Below are 17,770 nucleotides of genomic sequence, written 5' to 3' on the forward strand. Positions count from 1 at the left end.
CGCTTGGTGGGCCTTATGGAGAGTATGGCCCAGGTCGGTATGCTCCCTATGGCACCAGCCATTTCTCAAGCCGAGTGAGGAGCCCAGACTCCTTCTACTCACACACCAGAGCAGATGACTCATGGATATCAGACTCTTACCGTTCCAACAGTTGGAGTAGTTCAGCCTGTCATTGCTATACAGCCTAGGGAAGGACCCGCTATGTCGTTTGAGGAGCTGCAGAGGTTGGATATGTTCACCAAGCTATTTACAATCCATTTCAGTGGTACACCTTCTGAGGACCCACAATATTTTCTAGACCACTGCTATGAAGTATTTGTAACGAGTCGACCAGTCGTTTTGAGTATTTTCACTTCTCTCGGTAGTTTTCCTTTTGGTGGTACACCTTCTGAGGGCCCACAAGATTTCTTAGATCGTTGCCATGAGGTATTGCGCAACATGAGCATAGTGGAGTCCAATGGAGTCGACGTTATAGTATTTCAGATACATGGATCCGCCATGAGGTGGTGGCAGGAGTATGTTCGAGGTAAACCGGCAGGTTCACCTCTACTCACTTGGGATCAGTTCTCACAGCTATTCTTGGAGAAGTTCATCCACTTTACCTTGAGAGAGGACTACCGCAACCAATTTAAGCGCCTACAGCAGGGTAGCATGACTGTTACCCAGTACGAGACCAGATTCATGGATTTATCTCGCCATGCAGTTGTTCTGATCCCTACCGTGAGCACATAATTTTTGCCCCATGCCTAAAACTACTCCTAAAATAGTCCAAATAGCTTTTAAATTATTCTTATAGAATTTTAGAAATTTTTTCTTATTTTATTTGATTTATTTTGCGTTTATTTGCATTTTTTATGCATGTTTAGAAATACCCTGAATAATAAAGACGTCAAAAATATTATTTTTTATTCTTTTCATTTTAGTTTTTAATTACATGTTAATTTCATTTATAAAATATGAAATCACAATATACGTTAGTCATTTTGCATTTTAGCAATTTAGGTTTAAATTAGTTAGCTTTCTTTCATTTAATCTACATTGTTAGTTAATTAATTAGGTAATTACCAGATTAAAATAGGTGAATAGGTTAATTCTGCAAATTAGTATTAAAATTAGGTATTAACTTAAGTGGTTAAAGTTGAAAAGAAAAACAAGGAAAAGAGAGAAGCCTGATAAGCTTTACAATCGAATTGGGCCAACCTTTTTGGGCCCAGTTTCAATACTAATACCCAGCCTAGAACCCAGTCCATACCCGGTGCAGACCCCCATTAAGCAAAACGATGCCGTTTTGCCTAATCAATCCTAGCCCTTAATCTCCTTTCATCCAACGGCTCAGAATTGATTCCTTATTTCCCTTAAAAATGTCCGAGCACCAATACCCTTCCCCCCACCCCAAAGACTCCTCTCATACATCATGTTTTCTCCCTCATCTCTCTCTACCGCCTACTGCGTGCTGAAAATCGCCTACGGCAGCGGGCCACCTCCAAACACCCCCAAATGTTCACCAGGTGATCCTCGTCCCTTCCTCATCCTTAATCTCTTAACCATTATCTCTGAAACCCCCTAGAACTCGTCATTTAGTAGATCTTAGAATTTCAAAAAATCTATATTTACCCCTTTCCTGATTTCTCCTCAATTTGGCCTGTTTGAACTTGAAAGCTACGTTAATTGATTGCTCTTGATGAGATCAATCAATTGACGTTAGTTTTGGTTCATTTTACGGCCATCAAAATCCATTCAACCCCGTTGACCGGCCAGTTTCTTCTCTAATTGCTCCATTTTGTTTCTCCGGCTTGCCGGAATCACTTTCATCGATATGTTGGAACCCAATAGGTATGCCTCTCCCTCTTTTCATTTTATTTCTCGATTTTATTCTTATTTTGTTCCTCTCATTTCAGTTTAGTTTAGGAAGTATGTGTTCAAATTGCTTTGTGTTAAGCGTCTGAAAATAAGAGAATTTAAAAATAAAAAAAATAAAAAGACAGAAATGAAAGAGAGAGAAATTTTTGTAGTGATCTTAGCTTCTGTTGCCTACTTCGCATTTTTCTGGGTTTCTACGAGTTGTTTGAGGTCGAAACACCGCTGTTAATTGCTGGAATTGTTGCTGAACTCCATTAGTTGCTTTCTTCAGACCTTTATTTGGTCATTCCTGTTATATTCCTTGCCATTACGTATGTTCATATTCATCTGAAAATTTTTATTCAAGTCTATAACATGAAAATTTGGTTTGTCTATGCTGTTTTTGTGTTTAATCATCTAGATCCAGCATGTTTGATTGCTAAAGTTGTTCAGATCTCACTCTCTGTTAATATCTAAAGTTGTTAGTACGCTTTAACTGAATGTTTAGGCGTATTAAGTCTTGCTGATGAAATGTCACGTCTGTTTGTTGATGTTTGATTACTTGAAACCGAAGGTTCATCTTTAAGTTGATGTTAAATGTGGCAAACTTGTGCATCTAACCACCAGCTGGTCAGATTCATTTGTGAAAATCCAGATCAACAGGGTTAACCACAAGAAGTATATGATTGGGGGAGGTCTTGTTGTTGGCTCTTCCCAGTCGATGCAAGCAGTAGTAGATAACATGGATTCATAGTTTATAGGCTAAATTGTAAAATTAATTGGTTGTATTACAGAAGTAATCACGTTGTGTATTGATCACTGTATGTGGAAGATACCTTTACATGATGAATTGCGTTGTCAGAATGATCATGCATGTTAATGTTCTAAATCCTGCAAAGTTGTAGGGGCTAATGCATGTCCCTTTGGGCCTGGCAATGAATTGACCCATTTTGTAGGCCTTAAATGGTTAGGGACTTTAAGGCTCACTTGATGGAAGCCTAAATGCAGTGTGACTGGGCCAACTATTTTATGCCCCAAGCTGTCACGAGTTAGGTTCAAGCAAAACCTGTCTTTATGTTTAAACTACCGAACTATGACAACAATGGACTTGACTTAACTCTTTCTTTAGTCTAAATATTAAAATTAGCCAAATAACCATTAACGATACAGTGGAATTGAAATCGTTTTAACCACAAACGTTGCCTCTTACACTCGTTTAGTTAAGAAATATCCAGAATTGGCTAAAATTTGTGTGAACCTCAGATGTAGGCTAATGACAGTGTAATTATTTTTAACTCCATAAAAATAGATGTTCTGCCTAATTCATTGTTAGATCTGAATAATGCTAAAGTAAATATTTTCCCACGATCATTCCATAATTATGGGTCTTCACATTTAATCTCAAACTCTAGGAAATTAATTAACTTATGAACATTCGTAGATGCTTTAGGCGCGCTCTTAATCAAATCATCATGATTATTTATACGTTCTCGTGACATAATTTTGATCCCAAAATTAAAACCAAGATATGCGTTCGCGCAACTTTAGACTAAACAATCTTAATAATAATAAAATATTATTAGTTGTGTACACATACGCATGACGTAACTTTGACACACCAAATAAAATGGATACACACACATGTGATTCGTTTTAAAGATGAATCCACAATTATAATAACCAAGTATTTAAAAGCTATAACGACCCGATCGGTCATTTTGAGCTTTACGTTCTATTCGGTGGTTTGAGACTTTGAGCAGCTTCATATTATGTATTATGACTTATGTGTATGATTGGTTTTGGTTTTCGAGCGGTTCGGGATTGATTTGGAAGAATGATTCTCGTTTTAGAAGCTTTAAGTTGGAAGAGTTGACCAAGGTTTGACTTTTGGGTAAACGGACTTGGAATCGGGTTTTACTTATTCCAATAAGTTTTTATGATGATTTTGGACATGTCCACAAAGTTTGGTTAAATTCTGATGAATTCTGGATAAGTTTGGGATTTATGGTGATTATTTTCGGTTTCGACGTCGATTTGAGCATAAAGATTACCATATTGTGCAAACGACTTTTGATTCATGTTTCGACTAAACCATTATATCTGTATCATAATTTTGGAACTATAACAACTGAAATCATCAAGTTTCGACATCATATGAGAAATTTATGATCATTTTACTAAGAATTGGGTTGCCAAATTTTTCAGATTAATTACGAAATTGCCACTGAATTCGTATTTAAAAATCTTCACTATTTCCAAATATTGAAACAACATATCTCCTTCATTAAGCCTAACTTGACTGGAATTTCCCGGAAAATCCATTGGAGGCATCAAAAGCAAGTTTCAGGATCGTTTGGTACAAGAAACGAGGCAGAACAGCAGGGCGTTTTTGGCTATTATGTTGTTGGAGTTTTTCTCATCTTGAAAATTTGGGATTGGGAGAATTCAAGGATGTTCTTCAAGTTTCTTCCATGGGGTAAGGTCTAAACCATAACCTAAGTATTTCCCTTTGATTCGTTCCCTTGGTTTAAGCTTTAATCAATGATTTTAATTGAAAACTCATTTAATTCTTTAAATCAAGACCTAGGGTTATATCTTAAATTTTAAAAATAGACTCGATTCCTTTTGGTATTTTGTTATTCTATATTAGGAGAACAACATACTCGAACTTGGCGAGTTTTGGAAGAGTATTTCGGGAGATATGGGACCCAACTAGTGTGGGTTGGACTCTTGGGTTATGAACACCCAAGAGCGATATTTTGGCGAATTGGTTGAGCTATCGGACTCTGATTGAGTTGGTTTTCGTTCATGTGAGATTTTATTGGTTCGAGCTTTTCTTGGGTAAGCTTGGATTCGGAATCCAAGGCGGGCCGGTATTGACTTTTGTTGACTTTTTGGTTGACTTTGGGCTTTTGATTAATGATTCGACCTTTATCGATTGGGTTTGTTTCCTTTGGCATTATTTGATGTTCTTGAGTTTCTTTTGGCTAGTTTCGAGCTGTTCTTAGGTCGGTACACTCGGGATGGCGTTTCTAGAATATTGTTTGGCTTGCTCGATATTGGATTCGGCTTGTCCGCGGTAACTAATACTTTTAAACTTGGTGCTGAGGGTATGAACCCATGAATACACGTGTTATGTGTTGGTGTTGAGGTCATGCACCTGCTAAGTGATGGGCGTGTGGGCGTGCACTGTGTGGAACAGATGTTGCATGAGTCAAATATGGTCCAGCATGGGGAAGACACGAGCTGCGCCAAGGTTCAATACATGGGCCTTGATTTCAAGCTCAACAATTGGGAGGCTACCCCATTCCCTATCAGACGGGAGTCCCGGTAGTCAGCCTTGCTGTCTTTTCTATATTCGGATTATTTTAGAGTGTAACTCGAATGTTTTTATTTTCTGTCTTATTTTATGATGTAAACCCTTCTATCTTCCCAATTCAATGAAATGGAATCAATATTTCATCGTCCATGAATGTCTCTTTTTCTTTGTCCCGATTTTGTTATTTTTCTCATCTCCTTTTTAGTTCTATTAATGCGGACTTTAATTAACATGACATGCTTGCAGACTTTATGCCCGGGTCTAAAACATTGTCTAACTTTGAAATAATGAATCAAGAAGCAGAATATGATGAAGATGAGGCTTTTAGGGAAATAAATAGAGAACTGGAACAATTTGAGAATAAGCCTAAGCTAAATCTAAATGAAATCTAGCCAACTAATTCGTAAAATTCAGAAGAGGTTAGCGAAACAAAGATAAGCATCAATGATGATAAAAAAATAGGGATGCCATGATCCAACTTTTGTTTGAGTTTAAAGATGTGTTTGCATGGTCATATGATGACATGTCGGGATTGAATGTTGATTTGGTGGCGCACAAACTACCCACTTACCCTGATTTTCCACCAGTCCAACAGAAGCAAAAAAAATTCAAAACCGACAAAAGTGATAAGATAAAGGAAGAGATCAGAAAACATTTGAAAGCCAATGTGATTTGAGTTGTCCGTTACACCACCTGGCTGGTGAATGTGGTCCCGGTACCAAAGAAAGATGGAAAAACCCAGGTTTGTATTGATTATCGAGATCTGAACAAAGCAAGTCCCAAAGATAACTTTCATTTTCCAAATATCAACATCCTTGTCGATAACTGTGTCAAACAAGAGATACAGTCTTTCATGGATTGTTATGTTGGGTATCACCAAGTCCTGATAGGTGAAGAGTAGGGGTGGGCATCGGTCGGTTCCGTTCGGTTTTCATGAAATTCGGTTTTCGGTTTTATATTTGTTGCACCAATAACCGAACCAAAATTAGTTCAGTTATTTCGGTTTTTACTAATTCGGTTCGGTCGATTTTCGGTTTTATTCAGTCAGTTTGGATATATAAAAAAGAAATAAGAAAAATAAAATTAAACAGTGGCTTAGCATCACATTTTTCACCAAAACAAAATTAAGAGCAAGTAAGCAACTAAGAAATTAGTTGCACTCAATCCGTAATTCCTTATGCATTATTCATTCTGAAAATAAATTATTAACTCAATTCTTCGAATTATGTCTATTTTACCTCCGGAAACTATACCTCACTAGATGTGTATAGTTCTTTTACAACCAAAATACAATATAAGTTTTCCCTAAAGATTCACCGTTTAAACATTTAACAATAAATGATGCACAAACATAGAACTTTAAATCCTCACTATAATCAGGATGTATTATATTTTCATATAAAGTTATCCATATTAACTATAACCACATAAAAAATATTTGTGACTATCATTACCCCATCACCTTAAATTCCTAGTTTCCAATAAAAAAATTAATTTTTGACAATTAAATAATTGAATAAATGCTATTGAATCTACAAAAGATATACTCTAACCTACTGGCGTTAGACAACAAAAGGCAAATACTTTAGGTTTAAGTCTTATCTGTATTCGAAAAATTTACTAGGTTTACCCATAACCTAAAGAATTAGAAGAGCCTAAAGGCAAAGGACAAGAACCCATATAAAAACTTCAGTTTTTCGGTTAATCGAAAAACCAAGGCACCCAAACCGAACACCAAACCGAATACCAAACTTTTTAAAAATGTAAACCGAACACTGAACCAAACACTGCAAAAACTGAACCGAAAAAACCTAAATTATCAGTTCGGTCGATTTTTTCGGTTCGGCCGGTATTATGCCCACCCCTAGTGAAGAGGATGAAAAAAGACTGCTTTTACCGCACTCTTGGGCACATACTGTTACAGGGTCATGCCTTTTGGTCTGAAGAATACCGGGACAACTTAGATGAGGTCTATGATTGTCATTTTCCATGACATAATGCATCACAAAATTGAGGTGTATGTGGATGATGTGATTATCAAATCAAGGACACAGGAAGACCATGTGCAAGATCTGAGGAGGTTCTTCTAAAGGCTGCGCATGTACGATTTGAAGTTGAATCCAGCCAAATGTGCATTCAGGGTTCCATTTGGGAAACTCTTGGGGTTCATAGTCAGCCAGAGGTGCATTGAGTTGAATCCATCAAAGATAAAGTCCATTCGAGACCTACCACCTCCGAAAAGCAAGAAAGAGGTTATGAGTCTGCTTGGAAGATTGAATTACATCAGCAGGTTAATTGTTCAACTAACTACAACTTGTGAGCCCATAATCATGTTGTTAAAGAAAGATACAGCAATCAAATGGACAGATGAGTGTCAAGAAGCTTTCGATAAAATCAAAGAGTATTTGTCAAACCCTCCTGTGTTGGTTCCACCTGAACCCGGAAGACCCTTGTTCTTGTACTTGACAGTCTTGAAAAATTCTTTCGGATGTGTTTTGGGGTAACATGATGTAACCGGAAAGAGAGAACATGCAATCTATTACCTGAGCAAGAAGTTCACGAATTACGAGGTTAAGTACACTCTGTTGGAGAGAACCTGCTGCGCCCTAACTTGGGTTGTGCAGAAGCTAAGGCACTACCTTATAGCTTATACAAACTGACACGAGCACGCTCGATGAAATTGCAATCAAGAATCTATATTTATCAACTGGACCAATCACAATAGCTAAAGCTAGAAAGTCTCAAGAAGTAATGCATGGGTTGGTAAAGAAGCTAATTGATATGAGATCGGAAGTCACGGGTGTGGATGAGAATCCAAAATTTATACACATATCTCAAAAGAGCCTAAATGGAGATAATCATGATTATTAATCGAAATAGTGCTGAATTAACTTGTGATTGACTATTTAACCTCTTTTAATAATATATTATGTAGTACTTTATTTTTAGAATACATTACTTTGAGTGTTTTTTTATTTTATTTTATAGGCATGTAACATTTGGTGAAATACATTGGGAAAATTGGAGCAAAGGGATGACACTTAATGCTATCAACTTTCACAAAACTGTCTGAATATCGGCCCAGCTTCAAATATTAATCTATTTAAGTACAGATAGAAATGGGATAAAAATACATCATGGTTAAAGATATTGAAGTCTAGATTCTAATGAGATAAACCGTTTCTAATTTGGAGCTTCCTACATCAAGTTATGGACATTTAAGCTACAACTAGACAAATCTGGAAAGAATCACATTGGTCATCTTCAAAATCAGATCTGGAATAGCATAGGATGAATTTAGCTATGAAACTTACCAGAAAGGTAGCCCAATATGTCTTCTTTCCATAGAATTAAAAATTGTACAATTTCAACACTCCTAGACAAAATTATAGACTTTCTACCAAGACTGCACCAATCTGCCAGGATTTCCAATACAAGAGATTTAATCATTCATGCTTGGTCGAAAACATTGAATTTAATTGCTCTTGTGAACTCATTTAAGAAGTGCAGAAAGTAGTTAAATAGTATGGCTATGTTTATAGGCCTCCATAAGATTTCTTGGATGACTTTAAGACCTCCATTGTTGAAGATTGCATGTAGCTACCATGAAGACATTTTTAGTATTTGTTTTCATACTTATAGTTTGCTAAAGAGTAGTTGAAATGGCTCTATAAATAGTCATCACTCTTTCATTTTAAGATATCATACCTTTAAGTGTTATATGAAATATATTTACCTCTTTGAGAGTTTAGGAGAGTTCTCCTTAAGTTCCACCAAGGACTTGTCTTTGATTGCTTCAAGGATAGTTTCTCCTTGTAAGTAATCTTCTATCTTAGGTGATAGATTAGGTTACTTGATTACTGCTCTCGAGGTTGTGGATTTAATATATCCATGGTTGCTTGCGCTTCTAATCTTGGGGTCTAATCTCCTTGTAAGCTTCTTAATTTTATCTTTCAATTCCATATTAATTCTTATTATCCTATGTCACTTTCTTCTATATTTACATCATAAATCTTTTGATCTTGGGTTTTGCATCACAACCTACCTCATAACTAGAATGGATCCCCTAAAATATATATTCCAGAAGCCGATACCGACCAGAATATTAGCAAAGTGGCAAATCATGCTTATTAAATTTGACATTGTCTATGTCACTCGAACTGAAATGAAAGCCCAGGCCTTGGCGGATCATCTGGCTGAAAACCTGATTGATGATGAATACCAGCCGTTGAACACTTACTTTCTGGACAAGGAAGTGAATTCAGTTGAAATGGTTCGAGAAAACTACAATACTTGGAAAATATTCTTTGATGGGGCTGTAAACGCGAAAGGTGTAGGGATTGGGGCAATTATCATTTCGCCCGTTGGTCAACACTATCCGTCCACAACCCAGTTGCGTTTGTTTTGCATGAACAATGCAGATGAATATGAGGCCAGCATAATGGGAATGAACATGGAAATTGATCTGGATGTGGAAGAATTATTGATCATGGGAGATTCTAACTTGCTTATTGTAACAACCCGGCTGATCGTTTTGAGAGTACTAGCCCTGAATCCCTATTTGTTGCTCCCTCTATTTCATTTTGTGGTTACATAACTTGCCGGGGGATTTGTTTTAGGTTTCAGAGTGAAATGGGACACATAGTCCCTAAGTTGGGAGTTTAAGTACTAGGAATCGACTGTAGTTTGAATTGTATGAAGACGACTCCGAAATGGAGTTTCAACAGTTCCAATAACTTTGTAGGGTACTTTTGGTCTTAGAAGCGTGTTCGGATGTTGAATTGGAGGTTCGTAGGTCATTTTAGCGTCAATTGGCGAATCTTGGAAATTTGATGAATTTTGGAAGGTTTGACCGGGAGTGAACTTTTTGATATCAGGGTCAGATTCTGATTTTGGAATTTGAAATAGGTCTGTAATGTCAATTATGACTTGTGTGCAAAATTTGAGATCAATAGGACTTGATTTGATAGGTTTCGGCGTCAGATGTAGAAGTTTGAAGTTTGAAGTTCATTAGGCTTGAATCGATGCGAAATTTGTGTTTTTAGCGTTGTTTGATGTGAGTTAAGGGGTCGACTAAGTCCTTATGATATTTTAGGACTTGTTGGTATGTTTGATTGAGGTCCCGGAAGTCTCGGGTGAGTTTCGGATGGTTAACGGATCAAATTTGGACTTAAGGAAAAATCTGGGATTTTCTGCCTTCTGTTGCAATCGCACCTACGGAACTATTCTTGCATGTGCGGTTGGCCAGGTGCGGAAGAGGATTTGGGGTTTGTCCTGGCGCTATGTCGCAAGTGCGTGAAGGCTCCCACATCTGCGAGCCCACAGGTACGAGCAAGGCTCCACATATGTGAACTAAAGAGAGGGCAGCCAGTGTCGCAGAAGCGAAGAAGCGACCGCTAATGCGGGTCCACAGAAGCGGACCTCTTGCCCGCAAAAGCGATGGGAACCGCATAAGCGGTTGAGGTTTTCACAAAAGCGGTGCCGCAGGTGTGACTAAGTGGACCGCAGAAGCGGAACCCCTGGGCAGATTCTATTAATTCAAGGGCTCGGGATTTTTATCATTGTTGGACATTTGAGCTCGGGTTTTGGCGATTCTTGAGAGCATTTTTGAGGGATTTCTAGAGGTAATTCCCTTGTTCTTATTTTTGATCAATAACCTTGTTTTCCCATTGATTTTCCCACCTAGATTATATGTGTTTAAAGTGAAAATTGGGAGTTTGAGGCTAGAGATTTGGAGAGTTAGATTTGGAGATTTGAGTGGCGACTTGGTGTCAGATTTTGGTAATTTTGGTATGGGTGAACTCGATATCGAATGGGTGTTCGTATTTTATGACTTTTACCCGATTCCAAGACGTGGGCCCAGGTCGACTTTTTGGGGCGATTTTTCAATTTTTTGCTTAAGTCATAGTTTCATTATTTAAATTAGTTTCTTGTAGTTGTATTCATGATATGTAATTGCTCTTGGATAGACTTGGGCCATTCGTAGTTGGAAAATCGAGGGAAAGGCATCCTTATCGATTGATTGAGCGAGATTTGAGGTAAGTGACTTGTCTAACTTTGTGTGGGAAAAATCCCTTTAGGATTTGGTACTGTTGTAACAATTTGTGATATGTGAGCGCTGTGTACGCGAGGCAACAAGTTTGTACACGGGCTAATTGTGGAAATTTTGGTTCTTGCTGAGTTGTCTTCTTTTAAATTCCTTAACTGAGTTGCCTTAGCATATGTAGTGATCATGATTAGCCTAGTATCGCATGTCTACGTGCCTTAACTCTTACGTGCAATTTGTGCAACATGCTTAGTTAAATTACATGCCTCCCTTGATTTGGATTAAATCTTTAACTGTAAGATTTCTAGCTGTAAATTCGTTATTCCTTTGGTTATCTACTATATATTTACTTTGGGACAACGAGGCGGTTCATCGGGAGATCCCCCTCTACTGCATATTTACTTTGGGACTACGAGGCGGTTCCTCGGGAGATCCCCCCATGTACTGCATATTTACTTTGGGACTACGAGGTGGTTCCTCGGGAGCGCCCCTATTATTTACCTCTGTATGTTGTGCTATTATTTTCTAAAGTTTCTCGTTATTTAAATTCTCAGTCATTTCAAATATTATTATATCTTCTACCTTACTTTTCTTTTAAACCAGTAGGTCCCTGACCTGACCTCATCACTACTCTACCGAGGTTAGGCTTGGGACTTACTGGGTACTATTGTGGTGTACTCATACTACACTCTACACATCTTCTTGTGCAGATCCAGGTTCTTTCTACCAGGCCAAATACTAGTGAGCTGGACTGTACGTGGAGACTTCAAGGTATATCTGCCAGCGTCTGCAGACCTCGGAGTCCCCCCTATATCCTTATTATGATGTTTCCCTTATTCTCTTTAGACTTAATGTATAGAGCCACTTAGTATTTTTTTTCTTAGAAGCTTATGACTCATTTCCACCGGGTTTTGGGAGTTGTAATTATTGATTTGCAGTTTTATATTTATTTCATGTGTTGAGAATTGGGCTTCAGTTTTATATTACAATATTCCGCAAATTGTTAGGCTTACCTAGTCTTTAGCCATCACGACATCCCACAGAGGGTGAATTGGGGTCGTGACAAGTTGGTATCAGAGTACTAGATTCATAAGTGTTATGAGTCAGAAGCAAGTTTAGTAGAGTCTCGCGGATCGGTACGGAGACGTCTATACTTATCTTCGGGAGGTTATGGAACTGTTAGGAAACGCTTCACTTCTTTGATTCTTTATCGTGAGAGATTTTGACTTCGGATTCTAAAATTCTGTCTTTATATTCTCTCACAGATGGTGAGGACACGTACAGCTGGATCAGATGACCAGACACCCGCGCCCCCTACTAAAGTCGCGAGAGGTCGGGGGCGGGGTAGAGGCCGAGGACATCCACGTGGAGCAGCCAGACCACCCGCATGAACTGCTACAGAGGAGCCACCAGTAGCTCCAGTTGGAGGACAGGCACCTGAGACGCCTGTTACTGTACCAGCCCTCTAGGAGACTCTAGCCCAATTTCTGATCATGTTCAGCACCTTGGCTCAGGCAGGATTAATACCATTTGCTCCTGCCACATCTTAGGTCGGGGGAGGAGCCCAGACTCCCATCGTCAGTACCCCAGAGTAGCGGGTTTAGGTAGACCAGGATCTAGAGATCATACTGATGCAGCCGGTAGCTCGAGTTCAGCCCAAGGTTAGGGCAACAGCTTTTGAGGCAGAACAGCCCAGGCTCGAGAGGTACAAGAAGTACCATCCTCCTACTTTCAGTGGCTTGGCGTCAGAGGATGCCCAGGGTTTTCTTGATGAGTGCCACCGTATCCTCTTTACTATAGGTGTTGCAGAGACTAGTGGGGTTTCTTTCACTATGTTCCAGCTTAGAGGAGCGGCCTATCAGTGGTGGCATGCATTCGAGTTGGATAGCCCAGTTGAGGCAGCTTCACTCACTTGGACTCAGTTCTCAGATATGTTCTTGAGAGAGTATGTTCCCCAGAGTCTCAGAGATGCTTGGCGTGTAGAGTTTTGCGCCATGGCGCTATGACCGTGTCAGAGTATACGGTCTAATTTAGTGATTTGGCCAGGCATGCACCAGCCTTGGTTACTACTGTTCGAGAGCGGGTTCGTCAGTTTATTGAGGGGCTCAACCCTAGTATCAGATTAAGCATGGCCCGAGAGTTGGAGATGGATATTGCGTACAAGCAGGTAGTAGGGAGTTCTAGGAGGTTGGAGGGTATGCTGACTCGAGATAGAGAGGAGAGAGAGGCCAAGAGGTCTTGAGAGTCTGGCACTTACAGTGGCACTCGTGCCCCAGCGATAGCTCGTCAGGGTAGGGTTTATATAGGTCGCCCTGTTCATTCAGCACTTCCAGCATCAGCGGTGCTCCGACCACTACTAGGCCCCAGGATCCTTATTATGCACCACCAGTGTCTAGCGTACCTCATGTACTGCCTTTGTGATCAGTCCAGTCGATCAGGCCCGAGCCAGTCGCAGCAGTCACATCCTCCGAGAGCTTGTTTTGAGTGTGGTAAAACTCGTCATGTGGTAAGGGATTGCCCCAGATTTAGGAGGGGTGCACCTCCACAGATTTCTCAGGCACCGCATTCTCCACCGGGTCCTCGGGCTATGGTTACAGCACCAGCTACCACCCCACCCGTACAGCCAGCTAGAGGTGGACGTCGGACAGGTAGAGGTCGCCCTAGAGGGGGAGGTCAGGCCAGATATTATGTCATTCCTGCTAGGACGGAGGCAGTTGCATCAGATTCTATTATCACAGGTACTGTTCTGGTCTGTCATAGAGATACATCAATTTTATTTGATCCAGGCTCCAATTATTCCTATGTGTCATCTTATTTTGCTTCGTGTTTGGGTGTATCTCGTGATTCTCTGAGTTCACCTGTTTATGTATCTACACCCGTGGGTGATTCTATTGTTGTTGACTATATGTATCAGTCGTGTTTGATTTTTCTTAGTGGTTTTGAGACCAGAGCCGATCTATTATTGATCAGTATGGTGGATTTCGATGTTATTTTGAGCATCGACTGGTTGTCGCCCTATCACGCTATCCTTGATTGTCATTCCATGATGGTGATGTTGGCTATGCCAGGTCTACCGCGGCTAGAGTGTAGAGGTACCTTGGATCATGTTCCTAGCAGGGGTTGTTTCATTTCTTAAAGCTCAGCGAACGGTTGAGAAAGGTTGTGGTGCGTATCTGGCCTATGTGAGGGATGTTAGTGTCGACACTCCTACCGTCAAGTCTGTTCCGTTAGTGAGGGACTATTCAGATGTATTCCCAATGAATCTTCTGGGCATGCCGCCCGATAGGGATATTGACTTTGGCATTAATTTGTCACCGGGCACTCAGCCCATTTCTATTCTACCTTATCGTATGGCCCCAGCAGAGTTGAAAGAATTAAAGAAATAGTTGCAAGAGTTGCTCGATAAGAGCCTCATTCGGCCTAGTGTATTGCCTTGGGGTGCTCCTGTCTTGTTTGTGCAGAAGAAGGATGGTTTTATGCGAATGTGTATCGATTATCGCCAGTTGAACAAGGTTACAGTGAAGAACAGGTATCCATTGCCACGTATTGATGATCTATTTGATCAGCTTCAGGGTGTCAGAGTGTTCTCTAAGATTGACTTGCGTTCAGGCTATCATCAGTTGAAGATTCGGGAGCAAGATATCCTGAAGACTGCTTTTTGGACTCGGTATGGTCATTACGAGTTCCTTGTGTTGTCTTTTGTGCTGACCAACGCCCCAACAACATTCATGCACTTGATGAACAATGTGTTTCATCGCCATCTTGACCCTTTCATCATTGTGTTTATTGACGACATTCTGGTGTACTCCTGGAGTCGGGAGGATCACGAGCAGCACCTAAGGACTGTGCTTTAGACCTTGAGAGAGAAGCAGTTATATGCAAAATTTTCAAACTGTGAATTATGGCTAGATTCAATGGCATTTTTAGGTCATGTAGTATCGAGTGAGGGGATCAAGGTAGACCCAAAGAAGATTGAAGCAGTGCAGAGTTGGCCCAGACCATCCTTAACTACGGAGATCCGGAGTTTTCTTGGCTTGGCGGGGTATTACCGTCGATTTGTAGAGGGTTTCTCGTCTGTTGCAGCACCTATGACTAGATTGACCCAGAAGGGTGCTACGTTCAGGTAGACCGATGATTGTGAGGAGAGCTTTCAAAAGCTCAAGACTTCTTTGACTACAGCCCCAGTGCTAGTGTTGCCTACAAGATCGGGGTCCAATACGGTATATTGTGATGCGTCGCGCATTGGCCTCATTGCGGTGTTAATGTAGGATGGTAGGGTGATTGCCTACTCGTCTAGACAGCTGAAGGTGCATGAGAAGAACTATCACGTCCACGACCTTGATCTAGCAGCTATTATTCATGCCTTGAAGATCTGGCGACTCTATTTGTATGGTGTCCCTTATGAGGTTTTCACCGATCACCGGAGTCTACAAAATCTGTTTAAACAGAAGGATCTTAACTTGCGGCAGCGGAGATGGTTGGAGTTGCTTAAGGATTATGACATCACCATTCTCTATCATCCCGGGAAGGCCAATGTGGTGGCCGATACCTTGAGTTGCAAGGCAGAGAGTTTGGGTAGTTTAGCATATCTACCAGTAGCAGAGAGGCCTTTAGCCTTGGATGTTCAGGCCTTGGCCAACCAGTTTGTTAGATTGGATGTTTTCGAGCCGAGCCGAGTTTTGGCTTCTGTGGTTTCTCAGTCTTCTCTTTATGATCGCATCAGAGAGCGTCAGTATGATGACCCACATCTGCTTTTCCTTAAGGACATAGTTCAGCACGGTGATGCCAAAAAAGTCACTATTGGAGATGACGATGTATTACGGATGCAGGGCAGGCTATGTGTGCCTAATTTAGACGGTTTGCATGAGTTGATTCTCCAGGAGGATCAGAATTCACGGTACTTTATTCACCCAAGTGCCGCGAAGATGTATCAAGACTAGAGACAGCACTATTAGTGGAGGCAGATGAAGAAGGACATAGTGGAATATGTAGCTCGTTGCCTAAATTGTTAGCAGATGAAGTATGAGCATCAGCGACCAGGTGGATTGCTTCAGAAGTTAGAGATTCCGGAGTGGAAATGGGAGCGAATCTCTATGGATTTCGTTGTTGGGCTCCCACGGACTCAGAGGAAGTTCGATGCGGTTTGGGTGATTGTGGATAGATTGACCAAGTCAGCTCATTTCATTCTTGTGGTTACCACAAACTCTTCGGAGCAGCTGGCTCAGGTTTACATTCGCGAGATTGTCAAATTTTATGGCGTACCGGTATTTATCATCTCTGACCGCGGTACACATTTTACATCACGGTTTTGTAGAGGTGTACAATGTGAGTTGGGTACTCGTGTGGGGTTGAGTACAAAATTTCACCCTTAGACGGACAGATAGTCCGAGCGCACTATTCATATATTGGAGGATATGCTTCGTGCGTGTGTGATTGATTTTGGGCGTGCTTGGGATCAGTTCTTGCCACTTGCAGAGTTTTCCTATAATAACAGTTATCAGTCGAGCATTCAGATGGAGCCATATGAGGCTTTTTATGGTAGACGGCGCCAGTCGGGTTGGTTCGAGCCAAGCGAGGTTAGGCTATTAGGTACAGAATTGGTTCAGGATGCCTTGAAAAAGGTTAAATTGATTCTGGATCAACTTCGTACAACCCAGTCTAGGCAGAAGAGTTATGCGGATCGGAAGGTTTGTGATGTTGCATTCATGGTTGGGGAGCGGGTCTTGCACTGGGTTTCGCCCATGAAGGGTTTTATGAGGTTCGGAAAGAAGGGCAAGTTGATACCTAGGTATATCGGGGCCTTTTGATATTCTTGAGAGGGTTGGAGAGGTGGCTTACAGACTTGCGCTACCACCTAGTCTCTCTGCAGTTCATCCATTATTCCATGTTTCCATGCTCCGAAAGTATCATGGTGATCCGTCTCATGTGTTAGACATCAGCTCAGTCCAGTTGGACAAGGATCTATCCTATGTTGACGAGCCAGTGGCCATTTTGGACAGGTAGGTTCGAAAGTTGAGGTCAAAGAACATCGTTTCTGTGAAGGTTTAGTGGAGGGGTCATCCGGTCGAGGAAGCGACTTGGGAGATCGAGGATGATATGCGCATCCATTATCCTTATCTTTTCACCACTCAAGGTATGTCTCTATACTCGTTCGAGGACGAACGTATGTATTAAGAGGGGGAGGATGTAACGACTCGGCCGGTCGTTTTGATAGTACTAGACCCGAACCCCTATTTCTTTCTTCCTCTATTACATTTTGTGGTTACATAACTTGCCAGAAGGATTTGTTTTTGGTTTCGGAGTTAAATGGGACACATAGTCCTTAAGTTGGGAGTTTAAGTACTAGGAATCGACTGTAGTTTGAATTGTGTGAAGACGACTCTGGAATAGAGTTTTGACGGTTCCAATATCTCTGTAGGATGATTTTGATCTTAAGAGCGTGTTCGGATGTTGAATTGGAGGTTCGTAGGTCATTTTAGTGTCAATTGGCGAAACTTGGAAATTTGATAAATTTTGGAAGGTTTGACCGAGAGTGAACTTTTTGATATCGGGGTCGAATTCTTATT

General features: G+C 40.6%; 1 long non-coding RNA gene across 1 annotated transcript; it reads left to right on the forward strand.

Annotated features, from left to right (window-relative positions):
• Positions 1 to 1,266: 1,266 nt before the first annotated feature.
• On the forward strand, positions 1,267 to 2,689 carry LOC107819048 (uncharacterized). The gene is made up of 2 exons (XR_001655604.2): positions 1,267 to 1,833; positions 2,414 to 2,689. It is a non-coding gene; the product is annotated as an uncharacterized LOC107819048 (long non-coding RNA).
• Positions 2,690 to 17,770: the final 15,081 nt, after the last annotated feature.

This window comes from Nicotiana tabacum, chromosome 23, assembly GCF_000715075.1.
Source record: "Nicotiana tabacum cultivar K326 chromosome 23, ASM71507v2, whole genome shotgun sequence".
Classification (NCBI taxonomy): domain Eukaryota; kingdom Viridiplantae; phylum Streptophyta; class Magnoliopsida; order Solanales; family Solanaceae; genus Nicotiana; species Nicotiana tabacum.